Here is a 19,801-nt window from a genome sequence, read left to right as displayed (position 1 = left end):
AATAACGGTTTGTTGAATGCCTCGATATTAAGAAGTCTCAAAATTATTTGATTATGGATAATGTCTCCTGCATCCTAAAGATCATTTTTTTTTTCAGGTGGAAATGTATGGTAAAAGGTAGCCTCAAAATTGAAAATTCTTCCACAAAGAATAAAATGCACAGGCAATTCCTGGAAACTTAGTTTACTTCTGTTCCAGGGTTAGAGTTAGCTGTATTCATGCAGGAGATGTTTCCAGTGGGTCCTAGCTGTGCGCAAGCTTAGGAGCGCCGACTATGTGCTTGTTTTCAACTTGCTTTGGTGAATTCAGATCATCTTGAAATCAGCCATGGTAGGGGTGTTTACACCACAGAAGCTGACAAATGCTTCAAACCAGGGCTTATTCCCTTTCCCTCAAGCAAGTTATTGAACATTTACCAACATGCCACTGGGTACCTCCATATGTGAGTAACAGATTTTATTCCAATATTTTGTAAAGCTATTACTTTTTATTTCTAAATATAACCTGATGAATCCTGATGTGGGCATTTATTATTTATTTGAATTTCTGAGATTTCTGGGCTTGTATCTGTGAGTTTCTATCAATTTTAGGACCTACTGTAGACATGTTAAGTTGAAGGGCTATCTTTATGTTAGGTTAAATGCCATCTGCTGTGTCCCTTTATGCATGCAAAAGTTTTCTGCAGACTCTTAACACTGCTAAGCCAAAGAAATATCCTAACATTTTGGGTAACTGATACACTGTTTTTTTTTAACACTACTAAATTATTGGCTGTTGAGTTATAGAGTTCACTGTATGTTTTATTTCCACTTGTATTATTTAAATAACCAAAAAAAAATATGGCTTAAATCAAGCAGAAAAACAATGAATACATAATATATTACTGTTCAGGGGAATTTCAGAGAGTAATTCTTCAATATTTCATTGTGGTTTTTATAACAAGGAGGCTAGAACTGGCAGAGACTTTGCCGTATGCACTTAACAGATTTTTTAGACAGATTGTGACATTGGTAAATTATACGTGCTGGTGTGGAACAGTTAGGAATTTTCCTATTTTTATCTGTTTTCCAGACAAAAACTCAGTTAACTATGCAGATGAAAAATTATCCTAGGGAGATGGCATATCTGTGACTTCCACCTTGCCAGCCATATTTTATTTCAGAGTGGACACAGTGAGTCAGAGAACAATGGGAAATGAGACTTTTTTGTGGTTTGTCTTAGAGTTTGGAAGGAATGTTCAAAGAATATTTGAGAGAGGAGGTTGTTTCAGTCATGTTACAATTTCAAATACGGATTTAATGAAATTTTCTGTCTTGTAAATAGTCCTGTGCAGGCAGTCTTCCTGTCACACATGTTTTTATGAAGTATTGTTTGTTGTTCAGTTGCTAAGTTGTGTCAACCTCCTTTGTGACCCCATGGATTGTGCAGCCTGCACAGGCTCCTCTGCCCCTGGCATTTCTCAGACAAAAATACTGGAGTAGGGTGCAATTTCCTTCTCCAGGGATTCTTCCCAACCCAGGGATTGAACCCACATCTCTTGCGTCTCCTGCGTTGGCAGGTGGATTCTTCACCACTGAGCCACCAGGGAGGCCCTTTATGAAGTATGTCTCAGGCAACAAGAGTTTTGTCAAGACATGTTCAGTTCCTCTTCTTGATTCTGCGCATAGAGTTGACCATAACACATAACTGGCTCTGTCAGCTGATTCTTTTTTAACAGCTTTATTGAAGTATAATTAACATTAAAGACATGACACACATTTGAAGTATTCAGAATGGCAGGTTTTAATGTATACGCACTCGTGAAGTTGTCACTGCAACCAAGGTAATAAGCAGAGTCATCGCCCCTAAAGGTTTTTTCCCACCCCTTTGTCATCTTCGCACCTGCTTCTCCCCCTCCCCCCAGACACCTGATCTGCGTTATGTCCCAGTCCCTTAGTTCATATCTCCGAGAATATCATTGTAAATGATATTCCCTTTCACAGTAAATGTGGCCTAGTAAAAACAGCTGCTGCTGTTAAGTGGCTTCAGTCGTGTCCAACTTTGTATGACCCCATAGACGGCAGCCCACCAGGCTCCCCCGTCCCTGGGATTTTGGAGTGGGTTGCCATTTCCTTCTCCAATGCATGAAAGGGAAAAGTGAAAATTATTATCTGGAGACTCATTCATGTAGGTGTGTCTCAGTAATTCATTCCTTGTATTTGCTGGCTAATGTGTTGTATGGATACATCGCAGTTCATTTATTCGGTCACTTTTGATGTGCATTTGGGTTGTTTCCATTACAAATAAAAATGCTATGAACATTTATGTACAAATATTTTTAGCCAATATGTGTGCATTTCTTTTGCATAAGTATCACCAAAGTGGAATGGCTGAAGCATATAATGAATGTATATTTAAACTGCCAAACTGTTTTCAAAAGAGTTTTGCCATAATACGTTCTCACAAGTAGTGTATGAGAGCCTCAGTTCCTCTACATTCTGGACAAAGCTTGGTTTCGACTTTTGAAAAATTATTTTTTTACTGTTATTAAAGAAATATAATGGTGTCTCATTGTGGTTTTAGTTTGAATTTTCCCAGTGACTAATGGTGCTGGGTTATCTTTTTGTGTGCATATTTGCTATTTGAATATCTTCTCTGATTAAATGTGGGCTTAAATTTTTCTGAACTTATTATTTACGAATTGAGTTGTTGGTTTTCACATTACAGAGGTTTCATGTATTTGGAATACAATCCTTTACCTGAAACACAATGTGTAAATATTTTCTCCCAGTTTGTCACTTGCCTTTTTTCATTCTCTTAATAGTGTCTTTAAGAATGGAAACCTTTTTGATTTGACAAATTCCAGCCTTCAACTTTGTTCTTTTATGAGTCATGCTTTTTAGTGACATCAGTTTGTAGTAATTTCTTAAATAGTTGGTAGAATGTAATTCACTTGTGAGACCGTTTGAATTTGAAATTTTATTTTGGGAAGTTTAAAAATACAAATTTAATAACTTGAGCAGTAATGGAGCTATTGAGGTTATCTTTTTTTTTTTTTGAGTGAGCTTTGACAGTTTGTGATCTTTGAAGTAATATGGCCATTTTGTCTCTGTTGGCAAATGTGTTGGCCTAAAATTGTGTATACATTCCTTCATCATCCTTTAATTGTTTGCAAACTCTGTAATTACCTCTCTCTTTCCTGATAATTGGCAACTTTTGTCTTGTGTTTTTTCCTTCTGATAAGTATGGCTAGGTGTTCATCAGTTTTATTGATCTTCTCAAATAACCAGCATTTGGTTTCATTGATATTTCTTGTTTTTCTATCTTCTATTTGATTGATTTCTACTCTGATATTAATTATTGCTTCTCATTTGCTTAATTTGTATTTAATGTGCTTTGTTTAGTTCTTTAAGTGGAAGCAGAAGTCAGTGACTTGAGAATAATATAGATGTGTAGTGCCGTTTCTAATATAGGAGTTAATGCTGTTAAATGTCCCTTAAGAATTAAGTTCATGTCATCTTGCAGATTCTTACACAGTTGTTATCATTTTCATTTGGTTAAAAACACTTTCCAATCTCTCTCTTTATTTCATCTTTAACTGATGAGTTGTTTTGAAGTGTATCATTTACATTACACATATTTGGAGATTTTTAGAGACCTTTCTGTTACTGATTTATAACTTATTTCTACTGTGGTTAGAGAACATACTTTGTATATTATTTGTGTATCATTTTAAACTCCTTAAGACTTATGACTCATTGCATAGTCTGTCTTAGTAAAAGTCCTGTGTACCCTTGAAAAGGGTGTGTATTCTGTTCTTATTGGGTAGAATATTCCAGATTTGTCAATTAGATCAAGTTGGATGATTATGATGTTCCAGTCTTTTATATCTTTTATGTCTACGGCTTCTAACAATTATTAGGAGAAGAGTGTTGACGTTCCCAACTACAGTTTTGAGTTTTTCTGTTTCTCTTCGTGATACTATCAGCTCTCATTTCATGTATTTTGAAATTTTGTTATTAGGTACATAAATGTTTGGGATGCTTATATCTTTTGATGAGTTGATTCATTTATCATTATGAAATGAACTTCTTTATCACTAGTAATACATTTTTCTCTGAAAACTGCTTTGTCTGGTGTTAATAGGGCCACCCTAGCTTCCTTCTGACATATGTTAACATGGTCTATCTTTTCTCATCCTTTTGCTTTTTTAACCTGTTTGTTGCTTTACATTGAAAGTGCATTTCTTATATGTGTCATATAAATGGATCTTGCATTTTTATTATGTTGTGACAATATCTGCCTTTTAGTTGGAGTATTTATATCATGTACATTTAATGTGACTATGGATATGGTTAGATTTAAATCACTGTGATATTAATATCTGCTCTCAGACTGGTTCCAAATAGGAAAAGGAGTTCATCAAGGCTGTATATTGTCACCCTGTTTATTTAACTTACATGCGGTACATCATGAGAAACGCTGGACTGGAAGAAACACAAGCTGGAATCAAGATTGCCGGGAGAAATATCAATAACCTCAGATATGCAGATGACACCACCCTTATGGCAGAAAGTGAAGAGGAACTCAAAAGCCTCTTGATGAAAGTGAAAGTAGAGAGTGAAAAAGTTAGGCTTAAAGCTCAACATTCAGAAAACGAAGATCATGGCATCTGGTCCCACCACTTCATGGGAAATAGATGGGGAAACAGTGGAAACAGTGTCAGACTTTATTTTTGGGGGCTCCAAAATCAGTGCAGATGGTGACTGCAGCCATGAAATTAAAAGACGCTTACTCCTTGGAAGGAAAGTTATGGACAACCTAGACAGCATATTCAAAAGCAGAGACATTACTTTGCCAACAAAGGTTCGTCTAGTCAAGGCTATGGTTTTTCCAGTGGTCATGTATGGATGTGAGAGTTGGACTGTGAAGAAGGCTGGGCACCGAAGAATTGATTTTTTTGAATTGTGTTGGAGAAGACTCTTGAGAGTCCCTTGGACTGTAAGGAGATCCAACCAGTCCATTCTGAAGGAGATCAGCCCTGGGATTTCTTTGGAAGGAATGATGCTAAAGCTGAAACTCCAGTGCTTTGACCACCTCATGCGAAGAGTTGACTCATTGGAAAAGACTCTGATGCTGGGAGGGATTGGGGGCAGGAGGAGAAGGGGACGACAGAGGATGAGATGGCTGGATGGCATCACTGGCTCGATGGACGTGAGTCTGGGTGAACTCCGGGAGTTGGTGATGGACAGGGAGGCCTGGTGTGCTATGATTCATGGGGTTGCAAAGAGTTGGACACGACTGAGTGACTGATCTGATCTGATCCTATATGTTCTTCTTTCTTGATATTATTTTGAACTTTCTTTTGTATTATTGCATTTTTTATGATTCTATTTTACTACTTCTTGATGTTAACCATATTTCTTCATGTTATTATTTTAGTGGTTGCTTTAGTGTTTATAATGTACATCTTTGGCTTATCTTATTGTGGTTTTGATATGCCATCATCTGTTGGTTCTGGGTCAGTTTCAACTGATTGACTTATCTCTACCTTATAGTTATGTTTTCCTTCTTGTTTGTATGTATGCTGATTTTTGACTAATATCAGACATTGTGACTGTTGGCTACGTATTGGATATATTGGAATTCCTATAAATCTTGAGGTTTGTTCTGAGATATGGTCAGTTCACTTGAAAACACTCTGATTCTTTCAAATCTTTTTATGGTTTGTTAGTTGGGACTGGAGCAGTGCTCAGTCTGTGACTAATTGATTTTGGTATTGAGGCAAGATCCTTTATATGCATTCTATACAACCTTGATGGTTTCCTGCCTGGGTGGGCGGAAACAGGAACATTTGTGTTACTGTGTGCATGCCTGAAACTATTACCTCTAATTCCTCCAGGTAGTTTTTCCCTTGGCCTCAGGTAATTTCTTCATTAGTATCCCATGATCGTAGGATACTAAGCTGAAACCTCGAGAGATCTTCCCTGCTGCACCACACACAGCCTAAAAGCTCTCAGTTCAGTAAACTTAGGGAGTATAGGACTTGTCTTATGTTTCTCTGCTCTTATGTGTCCCTTTCCTTCATTGCTTAACCTCTGCTGCTGCTGCTAAGTCACTTCAGTCATGTCCAACTCTGTGCGACCCCGTAGACGGCAGCCCCCCAGGCTCTCCCGTCCCTGGGATTCTCCAGGCAAGAACACTGGAGTGGATTGCCATTTCCTTCTCCAATGCATGAAAGTGAAGTCGCTCAGTCGTGTCTGATTCTTAGCGACCCCATGGACTGCAGCCTACCAGGCTCCTCCATCCATGGGATTTTCCAGGCAAGAGTACTGGAGTGGGGTGCCATTGCCTTCTCCACTTAACCTCTAGTATCTTGCAAACTGTTGTTTCATTCAAATTTCTGTCCTTTTTGGGAGTTGTTTCAGATGGAGGATAAATCTGGTCATCTTGACCAGAAGCACCAACATTGTGTCGCTTTTGTATGCTGTTATATTAACTATGTGATCAGCAAAACAGGTCCCAGAATAGAGGAATAAGGGAGAAAAAAATAGCTTCAAGAAAATTGTGAATAAAGAAAAGTTCTTTATTTTTTACCAAGTAACTGCTTATGAAAGTACCCCAAATACTTAAATTTCTTAGGCAATTATAATAATTATATATTTATAATTATAATAAAGTATAATTATATAATATAATGAATATTATATTTTAATAATATAAACATTATAATTTAATGTTTTAATGATATAAATTATTGTGATATAATATATAAAATATAATAAATACTATAACTATAATATTTAAGTGAATTGAAGATGGTCAAAGTAAAAAACGAAATAATAGGATAAAAAGAGTAAGTTAAAAGATCATAGGATCTAAAAGTTTATACTGACTGGCAGGTGAGTAAATGCATTGAAATTTGGACAACTTTGAGGGAGGGATTGTGTTTTAAATGTCTCTTTGTTGTCTTATGAAGGGACCTTAGGTCAAATTCCACTGTGAGATTGATGGTCTTTAGGGAGATGTGTTGCGTCAACATAAGGGGTGCAGTGGAGAGAGGGAGGCAGAGATTCTCAGTGAGGAGTAGAAATCGATGAGGAACAAGGGTGTTTTGTTGCCCTTTGCCCTATATTGTTAGGCTTAATATATAGGAATATATAGTGGCTTCTGATTTTATTGAAGCCTCACAATTATATTTCCTCTGTGTCTTAGTGGATTAAACTCTTAGTAGGATTTTTGAGATATTTGGAATCAAAGTGACATGAGAAAAAACTGAGGCTGTGAAGGATTTGGTTGCTCCTTACCTCAAAGAGGAACTTAGAGAGTCCTCCAGTCCTTGGGAGACTTTGTTAGAAGGTGGTGACCTCTTCTCTCAACCTTCTCTTTCACCTCTCTTTTCTGCTGAAAGAGAGAGTGAATATTACTCCGGAATCCACTAGGCACCATCTCAAACTGCTGTGGTGAAACAGTGATCCCTCTGTTAAGAACAGAATTTAAACCAGCTCTGTAACGGCACCAGAAAAACACATATCCTTCAAGATGGTGGGAGGTGTTTGAGAAGATCTCACCTGCCAGTTCTAGAGATCTTTTCATGTTTTAAAGTTACTTTTCATTTGCCTAGCAGAATAGTAATAACCTCATTAGCTTTTGATGAAGTACCCTCTTTAGGCTTATTCTCTGTAGTTTGTCAGAAATTACTTTGCATTATGTTTAAATCTCTGAATTAATTTTTAAGGTTTCCCACATGACAGTACCTGGAATTTTCTTGAGAATGATATGGGTTGTATTCTTGATCCAGCTGACAGTCTCTGCCTTTTCAGTAATACCTAATCATACTTTCTAGAGAAACTGGAATATGGAACAGCAGCTTGGGAGGGGTGTGCGTGTGTATCAAAAGGTAATAGTAAAATGCATTTCAGAATCTTTAAATATACAGCGAATTCTGACCCATGAAAAACTTTGATAAATTGATTTTTAACAGATCCAGTCAAAATTTTGGCACAAGAGAGGGAAAAAGTACTTTGTTTACAAAGTCCTCAAACATTTCTTGAGAAGTTGTTACCTGCTGGTCTTTGTTCTCTGCCCTCAAGAACCCCGAGTAAGCAATTATAGGATATTTTCTGTTCTGTGCTCACAACTGGATTTTCATAAAATAATATTCCTCTTTTATTCCGTTTCAGAAAAATTAATATGGTCAGTTGGGAAGGATGTATCCTTACCCTTTGGTACTCAGTGACTTGAAGATTTCTATAATTTTAATAGCTTTACATTATAACTTCTACAGAAGGTTGTTCATAAATATTAAGTCAATTAAAGGACAGTCTGTAAAATTTTTATATCATTGTTGTCATTTATATGCAATATTGGAGAGAATACATTTTCATACCTTCTGATCTTATAAATCTAAACTTTCAATTTCCTTTATAAAGTGGCTACTTGATAGAACAACTCCCACCAATATTGCCAAGCTCTGTATAACCATGACTATTTTGACTTTTTTCCCATCCTAGGAATTTGCAAGGTTTACTTGTGTGGTGAAGTTGAAGGCAGACCGTTTAACTGTGCCTGTTGACTGAACCAGACTTGACATTTGCTTCTGTTGAGGAGAAATAACTTGGCTGCAAAGCCAATATCTCTGCACAGTAAGAAGCAAATATCATGGAAATGAACTAAATACTTCCTGGAATGATTTTTTGAATGTGAACATAGATAGCGGAAACCGATCCTTCTTGAGGTCAACCATCGAGCTGCTTCCCAGCCCTGGGAGAAGAACACCCACTCTGAACACAGAGGATGCACTGCGTGTGGGGGGCCGCGATGCTGGGTACCCCATCTCCACCTTCCCTCTGTGTGAAGTCCCATTCACAACTCTCAGAGCAAGTCCTGGAGACGTCACGCACCTTATGATACCAGCACACAGTGTTAGGAAAACAAGCTGACCTTTTGTCATTTTTAACAACTTCTTTCATATTTCATGAGTTTCTGTGCTCTTAGTGCTCTCGGCGCTTATCTCCTATGGATGCAGCATTTTCTTATGTGCCTCTAGGTGGGTGGCTGCCAGGACCACATTTTCTCCTTTCTCTTTTTTTCATAGCTTTGGTCTTAAGCTTCAGATAGTTGGAAAACTCCTCACTCATAAACTCACCCACTGAGGTACTCATTTGTATCCCAAAGCAGATCTTTCTCTGGATTCCCCAGTGTCTTCCAGTTGCACTACTTACTTTCTTCCCATAAGGCGTGAATGCTTGACATAGTCTCCAGTTTATTCCTTTTCTTTCACCCTCTGTACCAAGTGAATTGCCTTAATTCTTTTCCAGCATCACCGTCTACAGCCTATCCTTCCTGTTCCCAGTGGCAGCAGCCCTCAGCGCTTTCTCCTCACCCTGGACCTCATCTCCACATTGTCTACACTGAGGGTTGCAGCTCCAGGATTCATGCCTCTGGCTGCCCTCCTTTGAATTAATGCTTCATCTGGGCTCTCTGGTTACTGAAGCCACCCATTGTCTGTTGGAAGGTCCTTTTTCAATCCCCCTTTCCTTTACACTTAGCTTACTAGCCCCACCACCCCCTCCAGCCTGGTTGCTCATTTGTCAAAGAGGGAGATTCAGACTCTATTCTTCACATAGGTTGCATGTGTGCTCAGCCCTGTCTGACTCTTTATGACCCTCTGGACTGTAGCCCACCAGCCTCCTCTGTCTAGGGGATTTCCCAGGCAAGAATACTGGAGTGGGTTGCCATTTCCTCCTTGAGGGCATCTTCCCAACCCAGGGATTAAACCTGCATCTCCTGTGTCTACTGCATTGGCAGGCAGATTCTCGACCACTGCGCCACTTGGGAAGCCCTCTTCACATAGTTGCTGCATTTTTAAATGTCGCCTTGAAGCTGTCATTTTTTAGTAACTTTCAATAATTCTTCATTGTCTACAATGTAAAGTTCAAGTTCTTTAGCCTGAGATTTAAAGCCCTCAAATTATCTGGCCTTAGTGCTACTCTCTGACCAACCTAGATAGCATATTGAAAAGCAGAGACATTACTTTGCCAACAAAGGTCCGTCTAGTCAAGGCTATGGTTTTTCCAGTGGTCATATATGGATGTGAGAGCTGGATTGTGAAGAAAGCTGAGTGCCGAAGAATTGATGGTTTTGAACTGTGGTGTTGGAGAAGACTCTTGAGAGTCCCTTGGAGATCCAACCAGTCCATCCTAAAGGAGATCAGTCCTGGGTGTTCATTGGAGGGACTGATGCTGAAGCTGAAATTCCAGTACTTTGGCCACCTCGTGCAAAGAGTTAACTCATTGGAAAAGACTCTGATGCTGGGAGGGATTGGGGGCAGGAGGAGAAGGGGATGACAGAGGATGAGATGGCTGGATGGCATCACCAACTTGATGCACATGAATTTGGGTGAACTCCAGGAGTTGGTGATAGACAGGGAGGCCTGGCGTGCTGCGGTTGATGGAGTCACAAAGAGTCGGACACAACTGAGTAACTGAACTGAACTGAAGTGCTACTCTCTAAATTTATCTTCTGCTGCTACTCAACTAAGTCTTCTGTTCTGAAAACCTGGTCTCCCAGGCATCAAATGTGAATTCAGTCTTTAGATCTTGTTCTAGGGATCTGCTCCCTAGAACACCACCTCATTCCTTTTTACTTGACTGAGTCTTACGTCTCCTTCAAGACTTACATCAGGCCTTCAGTTCTAAGTGAAACTTGTTTCATTTACCCAAACCATAGTAATCTGCCTGTTGTACTCTCCTGTCCCACTTATAATGTCAATTGCTCATGTTGGCTCTTATTCTGTTACCTTTCATTCTTATGTGTTTTTTGGGGTGTTTGTTTAGTCTCCTTGTCCTCTGTATTGCAAGGAGCTGGCCTGGTTCTGTGCCTCAGAAAGGTGTGTGGTTGCTGATAATGATGTTGGCTTAAAGAGTTCCTGTGCCAGTTGTCAAGGACAGTGTAGGTGCCCACATACCATTTTTGGACAAAGCAGAAAGTGCCACCATCATCACTCTCACTATCTTAAGGGCCTCTTTTTTGAGAAACCTCAAGGAATTTTACAAGGAGCACTAGGAGACAAGGTCACTGGCAGCACCGTTCGTGTCTGCTGGGGATGAAACACTCACATGCAAACAAGCATGGATGAAAACCCAGCAGGGTTGAGTCTGGAACCAGTGTAGACGTTCTTTCATTCCCTGGCCTTGATCTGCCTTGGCATCTGGCCAAATAGCTCCTTATCTCTGGGAACATCCTCTTGAGTTGTCTGCTTGACTTCCAGGTTTCTTCCCTGCTCCAGAGACTGCCTGTCAGTACAGTGACCCCTTTTATTTTCTGGCTGCTGAGTGCTGCACACTGGCTTCCGATCCAAGACTCTGCCACTTTATCTGCTGCCCACACTCCTGCCACCAGCTTTAACCAGTATATCCTCAACTTTATAAATTTCCAGTCCCTGGACACTCTGAGACTGCTACTCGCAGGCCCATTATAGAGAGTCTTCTGTGACTCACAATTTGTAAAGTTTGAACTGTTTCTTAGATGCTTGGTATATTCTTACTGTGGCTTTTCTGTACCTTCACATAGCCTCTTGTACTGTGACATTAAAAAAAAAGTCTACTAATATGAGTCTTGTCTACTTTCAGTATTGGTGATGGGTCAGAAACTGAATCATCAACTCTGATGTAAGTGCATCTTTGAAGATTAGCTGATAGCATCTGTGAAATTCCTACAGTAGCCTTCTTGCTTAATACTTGTAGCAGTGTGGAACCAGATCTCCAATATTACTGGGTTCCCTTTTGAGTCCAGTAGATAGTATTGTAATATCAGTGCAGTTTCCTTCATTTACCTTGAGTATGAAATGCAGGACATCAGGTTTGCTGCATCTGATTTACTTGGTCTGAAATAAGAGTATCAAAAAGAGTTGAATTGTATCTAACTGATTCAGGAAGAAGTCGGTGCTGCTAATGATAGGGATGAATGATGTGCTCAGTGTTCTGAAGGCCTTAATGATTCCTGGAAAGCTCTCAGGTGATGAAGTCCCTCCTCTTGAATCTTGTCCTCATATAGTCAGAGTTGGCCAGTGCTTGAGGCCCATGGGCATCAACAGGGAGCAATATTCATGGCAAAGCCTTCCTCTGCTCCCCTGTACAATCTTGCCACTGAGCATTAAGAAAAATTAAGCATGATTCAACTGGATATCCACAACTGGATATCCAATCTAGATATCCAGAAGCATGAAGCTGAGCCCCTACTTCACATATATGCCAAATGGATTCAAAACACACCAGAGACCTAAATGTGAGAGCTAAAACTATACAACTCTTAGGAGAAAGTAGAGTTGTAAACCTTTGTGACCTTGGATTGGGCAGTGGTTTCTTAGATTCACAAAAGGCACTAGCAGCTAATGAGAAAAATAAATGAACGTCATTACAATTTAAAACTTTTGTTCTTCAAAAGGCATCATTAGGAAAGTGAGAAGGCAACCCACAGAATGGGATTAAATATTTACAAATAATACATCTGGTAAGAGCTTCCCAGGTGGTACCACTTCCCAGAATCCATCTGCCAGTGCAGGAGGTGCAGAAGACATGGGTTCCATCCCTGGGTCGGGAAGATCCCCTGGAGGAGGAAATGGCAACCCACTCCAGTATTCTTGCCTTTAGAATCCCATGGACAGAGGAGCCTGACAGGCTGCAGACCATGGGGTTACAAAAGATTGGTCATGACTGAGCAACAGGGCAAGTTCAGTCGCTCAGCCATGTCTGGCTCTGCGACCCCATGGACTGCAGCACACCAGGCTTCCCTGGCCATCACCAACTCCCAGAGTTTACTCAAACTCATGTCCGTTGAGTCGGTGATGCCATCCAATCATCCCATCCTCCGTCATCTGCTTCTCCCACCCTCAACCTTTCCTAGCATCAGGGTCTTTTCAAATGAGTCAGTTCTTCACATAAGGTGGCCAAAGCATTGGAGTTTCAGCGTCAACATCAGTCCTTTCAGTGAATATTCAGGACTGATTTCCTTTAGGATGGACTGGTTGGATCTCCTTGCTGTCCAGGATACTCTCAAGAGTCTTCTCCAACACCACAGTTCAAAAGCATCAATTCTTTGATGCTCAGCCTTCTTTATAGTCCAACTCACACATCCATACATGACTACTGGAAAAACCATAGCTTTGATTAGACAGACCTTTGTTGACAAAGTAATGGCTCTGCTTTTTAATATACTGTCTAGGTTAGTCATAACTTTTCTTCCAAGGAGCGAGCGTCTTTTAATTTCATGGCTGCAATCACCATCTGCAGTGATTTTGGAGCCCCCAAAAATAAAGTCTGTCTCTGTTTCCACTGTTTCCCCATCTATCTTCCATGAAGTGATGGGACCAGATGCCACGATCTTTGTTTTCTGAATGTTGAGTTTTAAGCCAACTTTTTCACTTTCCTCTTTCACTTTCATCAAGAGGCTTTTTAGTTTCTCTTCACTTTCTGCCATAAGGATGGTGTCATTTGCATATCTAAGTTTATTGATATTTCTCCCAACAACCTTGATTCCAGTTTGTGCTTCTTCCAGCCCAGTGTTTCTCATGATGTACTCTGCATATAAGTTAAATAAGCAGGGTGACAATATACAGCCTTGTACTCCTTTCCCAATTTGGAACCAGTCTGTTGTTCCATGTCCAGTTCTAACTGTTGCTTCCTGACCTGTATACAGATTTCTCAAGAAGCAGGTCAGGTGGTCTGGTATTCCCATCTTTTTAAGAATTTTCCACAGTTTGTTGTGATCCACACGGTCAAAGGCTTTGGCATAGTCAATAAAGCAGAAGTAGATGTTTTTCTGGAATTCTCTTGCTTTTTCTATGATCCAACGAATGTTGACAATTTGATCTCTGGTTCCTCTGCCTTTTCTAAATCCAGCTTGAACATCTGGAAGTTCATGGTTCACATTCTGTTGAAGCCTGGCTTGGAGAATTTTGAGCATTACTTTATTAGCATGTGAGATGAGTGCAATTGTGCAATAGTTTGAGCAATATCCAGAATATATAAAAATCTTTTGCAACTCCACAATAAAAAGACAACCCAGTTTTAAAATGGGATAAGAATTTAAATAGGCATTTCTTGAAAGAAGATATATCGATGGTCAATAAGCACATGAAATAATGCTGAACATTATTATCCATCAGGGAAATTAAAAGCAAAACTCCAGTGAGATACTACTTCACAGAAACTAGGATGGCTATAATGAACAAGACAGATAATAATAATGGTTGACAGGGATATAGAGAAATTGGAATCTTTGTATACTGCTAATGAGAATGTAAAATGTATAACCACTTTGGAAAACAGTTTGGGAGTTCATCACCAATTTAGACATAGAGTTACTATAAGTGAAAGTGTTAGTCGCTCAGTCATGTTCGACTCTTTGGAATTATCATATAACATAGCAATTCCATATATACCGTATACATATACATACAATTCCATATACTTACCAATTCAAAGAAAATTCATTTTCAAGGGAATTGAAACCATACACTTACACAAAACCTTGTACAAAAATGTTCATAGCAGCATAGTTAATAATAGAAATGGAAGCAACCCAAATGTCCACCACCTGATGAGTGGATTAAAATGAATGTGGTGTATGCATACAATGGGATATTGCTTATAAACAAAAAGGGATGACATTCTGATACATGAGATAACGTTGTTATTGTTCCATTGCTCTTTCGTGTCTGACTCTCCGCGACCTCAGGGACTGCAGCACGCCAGGCTCCCCTGTCTTTCACTGTCTCCTGGAGTTTGCTCAGACTCATGTCCATTGAATCAGTGAAGCCATCCAACCATCTCCTCTGTCACCCTCCTCTCCTCCTCCCTTCAGTCTTCCCCAGCATCAGAGTCTTTTCCAATGAGTCAGCTCTCTGCTTCAGGTGGCCACAGTACTGGAGCTTCATCATCAGTCCTTCCGATGAATATTCAGGGTTCATTTCCTTTAGGACTGATTTATATTAACCTACGTGAAAGAAATGAGACACAGAAGGCCACATACTGTGACATTCCATTTATATGAAAGTAAACAGAAGTAGATTAGTGGTTTCCAGGGGCTGGAGGAGGGGAGACTCCTGTATTTCAGTGAATACAAGATTTCTCTGGGAGGTAAGGAGAAGTCTATGCAAGTCCACATGTGAGGTTATGTAAGTTTCTGAATATGCTAAAACCACTCAATTGTATACTTTAAAGGGAATATTTATAGTATGTAAATTTTATTTCAATAAAAAGATTAAGACAGCCTTGATCTTAATTCTCTGATCAAAGAGCTGTGCTTTTTGATCCATGCCATCCCAAACCAGCCCCCACCACCCACATCTGTGTCATGTCAAAATAATTTTCCTATTTAATTCTTAGAGGCACCTTGACAGTAGTTTCTTGGAAATCTTTTTTTTTTTTTTTAGCACTTCCACACTTTTAGCACAACACAACTGCCTCCATACTTCCAGGTCACAGATGCAGTGACTTCAGAAGCTGAAGTTCTCTTGTTCATGGCTTTGAACGGAATATAGGCCTTTTTAAAAACAGGGACAAAACCAAGGTATCCCACTTTGGTAGATAACTCTGTGCTTTGCAAGTATTTCTTCTTTGTACTATTAAAAGTAACGTCTAAAGTACTAACTGCATTTTAAAATATCAGTAAGGTTTCTCTTAAACTCTCCTTCATGTTTGAAATGGGAGAAGAGCCACAGAGTTTATAGCTGTGTGCTTGTTTCTCAGCCTTTTCTTTGGGAGTAAGTCTGCATAACTCCAACTTTCTTCTACTTTCGTAGACATCATAGACCCTGATAAAGTCACACTTTGGGCTTCATCGTGCTTGGATAATGAAACTTTGCAAGTAGCTAGGAAAGTCATGCTACCCTTATGGTGGGTGGATAGGCAAAGACAAGACAAGTGAACCAGAAAGGGAAATGGGCACCCAATGATTTAGGCAAGGGAGTCATTTTCCTCTTGTGATGCACATGTCTAAGATAAGCAAGCATGCATGTTCAGGCATGTCCAACTCTTTGCGACCCTATGGACTGTAGGCCCTTGGGCTCCACTGCCCATGGAATTTCCCAGGCAAGAATTCTGGAGTGGGTTGCCATTTCCTCTTCCAGGGGATCTTCCTGACCCAGGGATTGAACCCACATCTCCTGCACTGTAGGCAGATTCTTTACCATTGAGCCACCTGAGGGCAAATGGACAAACCTAGGTGGGTTAGACTCTGCTAGTGGTGGACTGGAAATTTCAGCACCCTCAGGCCTGGCAGATAATCTTCTCAAACTTCACATAGTTTCCATTTTTATGCTTTGTCAAGACCCAATTTTTATTTTCTGAAGAAACATTTCAACTCTGGTGCAGTATGGCTTTGCTCAGCCAGCTTGCTCAGCCAAGTCGACAGGACCAGGTGGAGAGGAAGTTTCCAGGGTTGGCAGTGGGGAGTTCAGCCCTCGCCCAGGGAGGTGTGGGCCCATGTCACTTTAGGATCAGGCCAAGTCAGTGAGTAAGGGATCTGTGGTTTCATTGCCCAGTGTCTCTGGGATCCCCTGCCTGACATCATAGTTTTAGATCTAGTGTAGACCCTTGTGTTGATCCTAGAGGGAGAGCGGTGAGTGGTCACGAAGAAAGATCTTTTAGTTCTCTGCCCAGAAATTAAACCTGGGTAACCTGGATGGAGGGGTTCCTTGGTGGCTCAGATGGTCAAGAATCTGCCTGGAATGTGGGAGACCTGGCTTCAATCCCTGAGTTGGGAAGATCCCCTGGAGGAGGGCATGGCAACCCACTCCAGGATTCTTGCCTGGAGAATCCCCATGGACAGAGGAGCCTGGAGAGCTGCAGTCCATGGGGTTGGAAAGAGGTGAACACAACTGAGCGTCTAAGCACAGCCGAACACAGCACAACCTGGATGGAAACCAAGAATCCTAGCCACTCAACCACCAGGGGCTAGAAGCTAGACGCGAAGTGGCTCTGGCTCTTGCCCCTGTTTGAAAGCAAGAATGTTTCAAGGGGGCAAAAACTAAAAGCAGGTACAAAGTTTATTGCTAGAGACACAGCACAGTGTATGGGAGAGCACACAGGACAACAGCTATCTCACTCAGAAGCAGGGCAGAGATACACACTCAAGGGAAAGGGTGTGGGCATCTTCTCTAATAAGGAGGAGCGCAGGCAGACACTAGGCAGCCCACACTCCCAGAGGAGCAGGGGCATCCTGGGTGAGGAGCAGCATAGAGGCGACATAAATCACTCACACAGGAAAGCCCTTCTAGGTCTTTGCTTCCCTTTGGCCAATTATCTTGTTTCTTTCTTCACACCTGACTGGTCCATGGATCCTCCCCAAGATGCATACACAACGTTTTGCTGGGATGGATCCCACTGCAGAGGCCTGAGGGTGCGTGTCCACACTTATTATGGGGCGGGACCCCCTCCCTTTATGACCCCCAAGAAGCCTTTGTTCCTGTGTGCAGACAGGGGAGTCTTCCTTGACCTCAGGAATGGGCCCCTATCTCTTTGCTTTAGCAGAACTCAGCTTTTACCACTAGCTTTGACCTTGGAGTGTCTGGGTGAGGGCAAAGCTTGCATTTTACTTTACTTGACAAATGCCAGGGGTCTGGCCAGAGGCCCGCGGGCTCCTGCCTCAGCATCGGGCACTTCATGCTTCGTGTGCTGCCGTCTCCTTCGTCTGACACTTATCCTCTTGCCCCCTCACTCATCTTTGCTCACCTTTGCCTGTCTCAGAGCACTTAACAAGCGTGGTCCAGAGATCCCATCCCTGCTCTGTGGGACTGAAGCCTCATCCTTGAAGATGGAGAGCCCCAAGGGAATCTGGAAACAATGAAGCCTCTGTGTCTACACTCTAATATTTCTGAATCAGTGCTGCTCAGCCTTTAGTCAGAATCGTGATCACTGGCAAGGGTGCCAGAGTGACTGAAACACAGGCTGCTGGACCCTATAATTTAGTATTAATGCCGTGTCCACCACAGCCTAGCTAATTGAATTCTCAGTTTTCCTTTTACATCATGCCTTCCTTCTCCTTTTTCTAGTCTCTTCTTCCTTCTTTCTTCCTCAAACATTTATTCCATGCCAGCTCTGTATCTGATACGGACCTAAGCCCCTGGGCAGTGAGATAAATTAGCCAGGGATAAATAAGAAAGTCTGCAGTCAAGTCAGACATGAAAATAAGGTACTGACAGGCAGCAGGGCTCTGGTGGAAGTGTGGGGGGCAAAGGCATGAGCTTTGAAGGAGGGGTGGAGGGACAGCAGCAAAGGTCTCCCAGAGCCCACATGCAACTTAGAGCCTAATTAGAAGGAAAGAAATTATAGTAGCATTAATTCTACAATGTGGTTCCCCACCTCCTTTGCTGAGTAGTTTAATTTGTACCCAGAAATAAAAGAATTAGGGGCTGGTAAGACTTTGAACAAAAGTAAGACATACAATGCACTGTATATGTAATTTTAAGGAAAATACTATATATTTCATCTTGTAGACATAGTTATATGATAGTTTTGTCAGAGGATGGAATTGTAGAAGTATTTTAGGGAAGCTGAAAGTCTCTATCGCAGGGTTGTATGCACAGGTAGCTTTTGCATCAGCTGAGACATACGGACCCTAAGGCTGGCCCAGGAGAGACCCAGAGGTGGGGACACAGCTGAAGAACACTCCTAAGGGGAAGGTCTTTGCCACGGAAGGGTGCCACCTTCTGGCCAGATGTTCAGGAATGGCTAGAGCTGGGAACAGTTGTGTGGTACTCATACCATTTCAAGCTGTTTTGAAAACAGTTTTCATGGTAATGATAACTTTTAGTTAGAAGAAAACCAAGTGGACTCTCTCAAGTAGCCAAGACCTACCCAAGTACCTGTGAAAAGAAAGAGTGTGAGGCTTATGTTTTCAAATAATTTTTCAAATCTTCTATTTAGAAAATCAACTTTGAGCATTCATAAATCTGCATTCTCTGTTTTTTGAAATAGAAAGCATATTATAATCAGTCAGAAAAATAAAAGTAAAGCCAGCTACTATGTAAGTGCCAGGCACTAAATTAAGTACTTTACAAGTATTAGCTTCATTTAATCTTCACAGTCATGCAATGACATGTACCCATTTTATAGACGAGAAACATGAGCCCTAGAGGGGTTTGTCACTTGTCTAGAGCTTTTATGCATCATTTGGCTGGTAAGTGACAAAGCGAGGATTTGAACCCAGTTTCTATCTGAACACGTGACTTAACGATTATGATATGCTGCAGATAATCCATGGTGGATTATCAAATTGCAGATCAGCTTCTTGCCCAGAGCCTATGGCTGGGCTATACCCAACAAGGCAGACCTACAGCTTTTGCTTGCGTCTTATTAGCCAGATGCGCTGGAATTCCTGGCTGCAGGTATAAGTATCTCCTCTTGGATTTTGTGGGGACCTTTGGGCCTCACAGATGCCCGTGGAAGTCTAAACCCTAGGGTGACCTTTCCATGCCAGGTGGGACCCTGATTCAAAGGCGTTGGGGTACACTGCCAGCCCATGTTTCCTTTCCATCTCTTTGCCTAGATGAAGATGGACTTCTTTGGGGCCTCAGAAAGATGCTCTAGGCTCTTAAACAGCAGGAGGGGCTTTGCCTCAAGCAGTCCTGTGGTGTCTAGTTCTGTTTTCTTCTTCAGATGCTGCAAGAAAGACCCATTTCAGGAAGAAAAGCACACTTCTCTGACCCAAGGAGGATTTAAAATAATACCTGAATTTCTTACTCTGAAACCTTGAGCTTTTTACCTTGCTTGGTGATTTTGTTTCCAGTATATTTTGTGTGTTCTGGATGAGAAGGTTG

The 19,801-nt window shown here is 41.0% G+C and overlaps 1 protein-coding gene across 1 annotated transcript in view; it reads left to right on the top strand.

Moving 5' to 3' along the window:
• Positions 1-19,801, top strand: part of DYNC1I1 (dynein, cytoplasmic 1, intermediate chain 1) — a 380,358-nt gene that overhangs the window by 73,053 nt on the left and 287,504 nt on the right. The gene's annotated exons all lie outside the window — the stretch shown is intronic.

The sequence above is a fragment of the Bison bison genome, unplaced genomic scaffold (genome assembly GCF_000754665.1).
Source record: "Bison bison bison isolate TAMUID 2011002044 unplaced genomic scaffold, Bison_UMD1.0 scf7180017864134, whole genome shotgun sequence".
Taxonomy (NCBI): Eukaryota; Metazoa; Chordata; class Mammalia; order Artiodactyla; family Bovidae; genus Bison; species Bison bison.
The sequence above is the reverse complement of the archived record's forward strand: the minus strand, read 5'-3'. Positions and strand labels throughout refer to the sequence as shown.